At 35.5% G+C, this 6,372-nt stretch overlaps 1 long non-coding RNA gene across 1 annotated transcript in view; it reads right to left on the bottom strand.

Annotated features, from left to right (window-relative positions):
- LOC107096752 overlaps positions 1-6,083 on the bottom strand; it is a 10,249-nt gene extending 4,166 nt beyond the window's left edge. The window contains exon 1 of the long non-coding RNA XR_001481809.1: positions 5,947-6,083. This is a non-coding gene — a long non-coding RNA (uncharacterized LOC107096752). The remainder of the gene's footprint in view (positions 1-5,946) is intronic.
- Between the last annotated feature and the right edge of the window lie 289 nt (positions 6,084-6,372).

Raw genomic sequence — 6,372 nt, 5'->3', positions numbered from 1 at the left:
TCAAGGCGGGGTATTGGGTAAAGTTTTCAACTAGCAATAATCGCGCCTCGGATAAACCTCATAGGCTACGATACTGCCACTGCGCAAAGCTGACTTCCTCTAACAATAGAGAAGTTATTAAGAACGGGCTCCATCCTTCTCGGTCATGGTTTTAATGTGGGCGTGGTTTCCACGTTACCGAGCGTTAAAAACTACATTCCCGGCTCTAAAAACGTAAAGAATCATATATCTAATAAAGTATTAAAGATAAATCCAGCTAGTCTATGACAGAACTTTAAATCGGCAATTACTGTTAAACTCAGCAACGTTCCAGGGCAGGATGCAAATTGACCAAATGTTTTTGCTTCTTTTACTTATTTAATATTTGAAAGCAAGTAGTGTTGCTGTCAGTTCTAATGAGAAAAATAAAGAGAAATCAGTCGCGGATAAGTTTTTCTTTCATAAAAGTCGTGTTATTCAGGGTTCAGCTGTGTTTGTTCACCACTGATTAGTGGCGTTAACAGCAATGACGTCATATCCTGTGCATCATTATTTAGGGCTCGAAAAAGTCCGAAATCAGGAGGTTCCAGCTGGACCGATGTACTTTTTATCACTCCGTTTCCGCGGGTATACAAGACACTAGCAGGAAAAAACGAGCTGTTTGCCTGTTTAAATTGTTTGATTTTATTTCGTTTTCACCCACTAAAACAAAATGCGGTCCAGTAGGTCACATTTCGTTTCAAGCCCGACTCTGCGGTGCTCTCCAAAATAAAGTTCCTACTCAGGCAGGCATGGAAAAACGCCCTTTCATTGTATTACCTTCCAACATCTGTTCTAAATGAAAGTAGGATTTAGTTACTGGGTTTACTGGGAATAGATATATCCATTGAGAGATGCATCAGCGATGAAATACACACATAAAAAGTCCGATGAGGCACTCAGGGCAGGTACCCTAAATAGCCAGCAGGTGTCGCCAAAGGGACCGTCAATCACCCTATGCGACAACAATATTCTACCACCTTGTTCATCATTGTCAAAAAATGGGACATTTATTAATCGGATATGTTTGTAGAGCCATTTTTATGGGAAAATACTTTCTCAGACAATTGTATAGGCATATATCTTGAGGAAGACCTGCAACGGTAGACCTATGGAGTTAGATGTGAGGTGAAAGCAAATCCCAGCATTTCCATCCGCTGGCCTAAAAAGTTTGAACAAACAATGTTCTTATTAAATATTGTTATGAAATTAGGCAAACTCAACTTTAACAGACTTAACCTACAGGGGCTGTATGTGTTTCTTCATTAGCAGAATAACTAAAAAAGCAGCTACTGAACAGATTTGAATAAGATTTTTAGGAATTGATGCTAAATGTAATGATTATCTCAATTTTCAGTCCGGATTTCCATTTTTATCAAGGAAGTATTTTGAGGATTCTGTGTCATTTGTTTAATTAAAACAGCTTACTTATGTGTGTGCTTGTCTGTCCAGTGGATTTCAATTTCCACCTTTTAAATTCAAATCAGAATCAGAATTCCATTTCATTTATTGTCATTATACAAGTACAATGAGATTGAAAGCATTTACTTAAAGCACACAACCATTTACAGGCTATAAAAGAAAAAAAAAGTTGATGATAAATAAACAGGAAAAATGTGTTAGTTGCTACAAATGTTTTCTTGATCTATAAGAATATATAGCCCTATATTTAAAAGAAATTCTCAGCCGCTGTTGAATGTCGCTGGAGCGTCTTATTCTCCTGTCCTCTTTTCTTGCTGCTTGTGCCTCATAAAACTGTCATTACCTCAGACCACATAGGAGTTTATATATATGTATGTGTATATATATACATATATGTTTTTAAGTATCACATGCTACAGCACACATTTCATTGTGGAAAATATTAACACAAATTTAGGTCTGAAAGGTTTAACATCTTTTTTCTCCCAGAGCAGGACCCTCACATTTAGCATACTCTGTATCTCATGAACGTACGATTTTAGTTTTTTTCATTTAGAGGTCCAGACCCCTTATCTCAAAACTTAACTATTGGAAATTGTTGATTTTATCGTATTATTTTAACAAGCCATATGATCCCGTGTTCATAAGCAGTGTAATGTTTTTGTGGTCCCAGCATGCACATTGGATGTTTTTACAGTGGTCCTCAGTGAACTTCAGGAGCTCAGTTGTGCCCAAACACATAAAAAATGAGAAGGTCCTGACTTTAAAACACTGCATGGTTGCTGTGGACCAGCTTCATTACTCTCCTCTGCCGTGAATGGGCCGTGTCCCATTTTAAGTAGTTGTCACCCAGGAGAGGTTTATGCTTTGTCTATTTTCATGCATATTATTATGTAGATGGGTTGTGTGCCTGTGCAAGCTAACCTCTTAACATTATTATGATCAAGATATAGTTAAACAGCTCTTTAAAGACGGTATCCTCATTAAATCCTGCAGTACTTGTATCTATTCAGTCAACTATGATATATACTTACATGACATTCAACTGTAGTAAAACGTATTTAATTTATTTACTCATGTTATTTGTCAGCCTATGGTTCAGCTTTATTAGATTTCTGATCTGAGAAAAAACAACAACAATCATTTAGCATTTTTAGAGAAATTCAGTCATAGCACAGATTTTAAGCTGTATGACAAGTCTGTCACCTGCAGGAATACCAGTTTTCTGCAGCTGAGGGAACAATTGAAGCTCAGTACAGAAAACCGTTCTGTCAGCAGGTAAAATCTTTTCTTGTTTGATGGTATTTAAAATGAGGTGAAGGACTTCAGTGCATTTGAGCTTGAGATATGCTAATAAATCAAATGTCGAAAAGAATCGGTGATGCTTTTAAATATGATGAAACCAGTTTCCACCCAAAAGTTAGAGCTATTTTACCAGGAGCACTAGTACTCCCAAATAAAAAAAAAAGTTTTGTAAATAGCACCATTTTCAGGAAATGTCATGTTTTGTGAGGCTGTTTTATTTTTCAAATGGGGGTTTCCAGCTACAACCGCCAATTTACCTGCCTTTACAATATAAGGTTGTCCTCCAACTCATGCCAGGGGTTTGGTTATCACACAATCACCTAATTTGTATATTTTTTTACATGTGTTGCTAATGTAAATCAACATCAGCGAGGCAGAAAGGGATTAAAAATACTCAAAATAAATGTAAAACTCATGATACAATTTATAAAACATTTTGTAGTGTTCCAGGAGGTTATTTTAAACTGAACTAAAAGTAAATCAATTTTATTTTTTTTATTTTTTTTATGTGAAGGAAGTTTTGTTTGAATCAAATGCAGGGAGGATCTATTTTAGAGCAACAGGTTTTTTTAATCCGTTTTAAAAATTATTTAAAGCCTCTGACTTAACACTCCATTTTCTCCTGGGTTTTGTGCATCTTCAGCAACTTGTGCAGCATCTTTTCTGGACCATCAGCTCCAGGATTCTGAACTATCCCAGCACAGAACCAGCCAGTCTTCAGGTCTCTTGATCTGCTGCCCCAGCAGAACCAGCATAAGAAATGTTTTTCCTGTAAAAAATATAGCAGTCAACAAGCACAATTCATATTTTATTAATTGTGATCTCTCCTCTGGTAGAGTGTATTTACCTCAACGTCGATATTCTTTGACAGCCCTCATACAAATACAAAATTTGTTTTCTTTAAGTGACTTAAGTTGACCAGAGAAAGCAGAACCCAGACCAAATTATAGGGGAAAGAGCTATAAATTTAATAGGCCTACAGCTAAAAAGATAATATCAATTCAGTTAAAAACTTACAAAACATATTTAAAAGAAAGCACTTTAATAATAGAAAAATTGCATAGGTTTATCTCGGCCATTTTTCCACATATATGATTAGATATATGGTTAAATATATTATTTCCATGAGAATATTATCTCATGTCAAACAGGTTCAAACTTTTAAGGCCAGTGGAAGGAAATACAGGGATTTGTTGTCTATTGTGGATTTTTTTTTCTTCTTCAGATATATGCTTAAATATTTGCCAGAAAAAGTATTTACACACCAAAAATAAAGTTCCACAGACAACGATCTGATTCATAAATGTCCCATTTATTGACTATGAAGAACAAGGTGGTAGAATATTGTGGCCACAGTCCCGTTGACGCAGGGCGACACCTGCTGGTCATTTAAAATACCTGCCCTGAGTGCCTAGTCACATTTATAACGTGTCTTGTCGCCCATAAATCTCTCTTGCACTAAATAGCTTCATTCCTAGTAACTCCTCTAGCTATATTTATACAAGACCCGCTTGCATTTAGATCCGATGCATAGGCAACGATGAGAACAGGAAACACATTAAAGGAAGTTTCTATATGCGTTCTTCTTCTTTTCTATTATGGCGGATCGAAACCAACTATATGTTTCATACTGCCACCTACTGTACAGGAGTGTGTAGCATCATTAATTTATTTAAATCAAATTATATTTTTTACTTTTTTCTTCTAATGCTTTCCTTAATCTGTAAATATCCCTTTTATTTCCTTTATTTCCCAATATTCCATTCTTGGCCTGTCCTTCCAACCATTCTTCTCAATTTCTCCCTTCCAGGTTCATAAGTTTTACAGTTCATCGGTACATGTTCTACATTTTCTTTTTCTGCACATCCTTCACAATTATCATTATTTTGCCTCCCTATTAAATATAAATTAACATTTAAAAAGGTATGACCCGTTCTTAATCATGATCACTGCTTCCTTTCTGTTTCTCTCATTATTATTTCGTACTTTATATAATCCTCTTCCTTTCTTGTCTTTATTACACCTTTCTTGCAATTTTATTATTTTTCGCCATTCCAGCCTAAGTAGGTTCTTTTTATTTTCGAGGGAAGGGCACAGACGGACTTACAGGTCTCGCCCACCCATAAAACAACAGCGAAAATTGAATTTCCGCTAAGGGGGTTTAGACCAAATAAACAAAGTACACTGAAAATAAAACTGACAGTCCGACAAGATAAATAATTAACGACTACGACAAGTTTACAATAACAGATTTCTTTTAACAGCATGATCAGCCTCCGTAGAGACCGTCAAAAATTGCCATTGCCGACTATATTTCAAGTCGTCAAGGCGGGGTATTGGGTAAAGTTTTCAACTAGCAATAATCGCGCCTCGGATAAACCTCATAGGCTACGATACTGCCACTGCGCAAAGCTGACTACCTCTAGGAGAGGGGAGGGTAGTCACTAAACTACATAGCGTTTTAACTTATGGTTTCATAATTATCTCTGCGTGCGTTTCAAAATGTATCCTCATAGCAAAATATCAACTCCTTCTAACGGCCATGGACAAACAAACCGCTGCATTTGTTTGATTTTATGGTTACAAAATATCACATTGTTAGTTTTCCCGCAATGCATTATGGGTTCCTTACAATAACTATTACGAACGATTTTCTGCCCTGTAGATAGTCTTTTCAAAGACGCTGATCAGAGAGTTGGCTTGGAAAGAGACATACAGTCTAAACTGGTTATAGTCTTAATTTTTTGCTGTTTATTTTCATTAAGAAGCTTTGCATCGATCCCCGTAAATAAAAACGCAATGCAGGTTCTTCGCCACTAAGTGGCAGTATATATAAATGCAAAAATGTTCTGAATCTGTTCTGAGTTTTTATTTTTATTTTTTTTTTTTGACACGTTGAAAAAAAAAAAACAATAATATATATGTTAATCTCTACCCCCTTAGCAGCCCTGAAAGCTTAAACGTTAGTACCATATAGTATTAGAATATGGTTTGCAAATTGCAGAGCCTCCTTTGTGCAAGTGACGACAACTTACCTAATATTTTCAAACTAAGTTTAAACGTATGATAAACAACCTTATTAATTTTTATCTAAGGAAGTGAGCTTACTTCTTCACTATTTCCGCCTGCCTAAGAAAAACTCTCGTTTTTTATGAACTGCCGTTAGTTCCTTACTTAAAGAAAGAAAGAAAAAAAACTCACCTTTTCGGGGTCCGGCGATAAAATGTTAATTGTTGTTAGAAAAATAAATAATGCTGAAAATGAAATATAATGTGAAGTCTTCCTACAAATACTGACCAATTGTTGACCCAGACATGACTTTCGGTCATGCAGCCTTAGTGACGCCAAATGAAAACGGCCGAACCGGAAATTATTGGAGTTATAGATTATTTTTTTCCTGTCTGTGTTTTGTTTTTGTTTGTATTGCTTTTTCTGTTTGTTAGTTTGTGTTCTTTATCTTCTTTCATTAAAATGTTTGTTTATCTTATATAATACACATTATAATTTGATCCCGTTTACATAAATCACTTTTTTATGCAGCCTTTACTTATTAATTGAAACACTTGAACAAATAAGCTTTATTTGTATCCATGTATTAATAAAGTATTTATTCCACGAGTCTAAATT

Source organism: Cyprinodon variegatus, unplaced genomic scaffold (genome assembly GCF_000732505.1).
Source record: "Cyprinodon variegatus isolate N-32 unplaced genomic scaffold, C_variegatus-1.0 Scaffold647, whole genome shotgun sequence".
NCBI lineage: Eukaryota > Metazoa > Chordata > Actinopteri > Cyprinodontiformes > Cyprinodontidae > Cyprinodon > Cyprinodon variegatus.
Note: the sequence above shows the minus strand (reverse complement) of the source record. Positions and strands in the feature narration are given on the sequence as shown.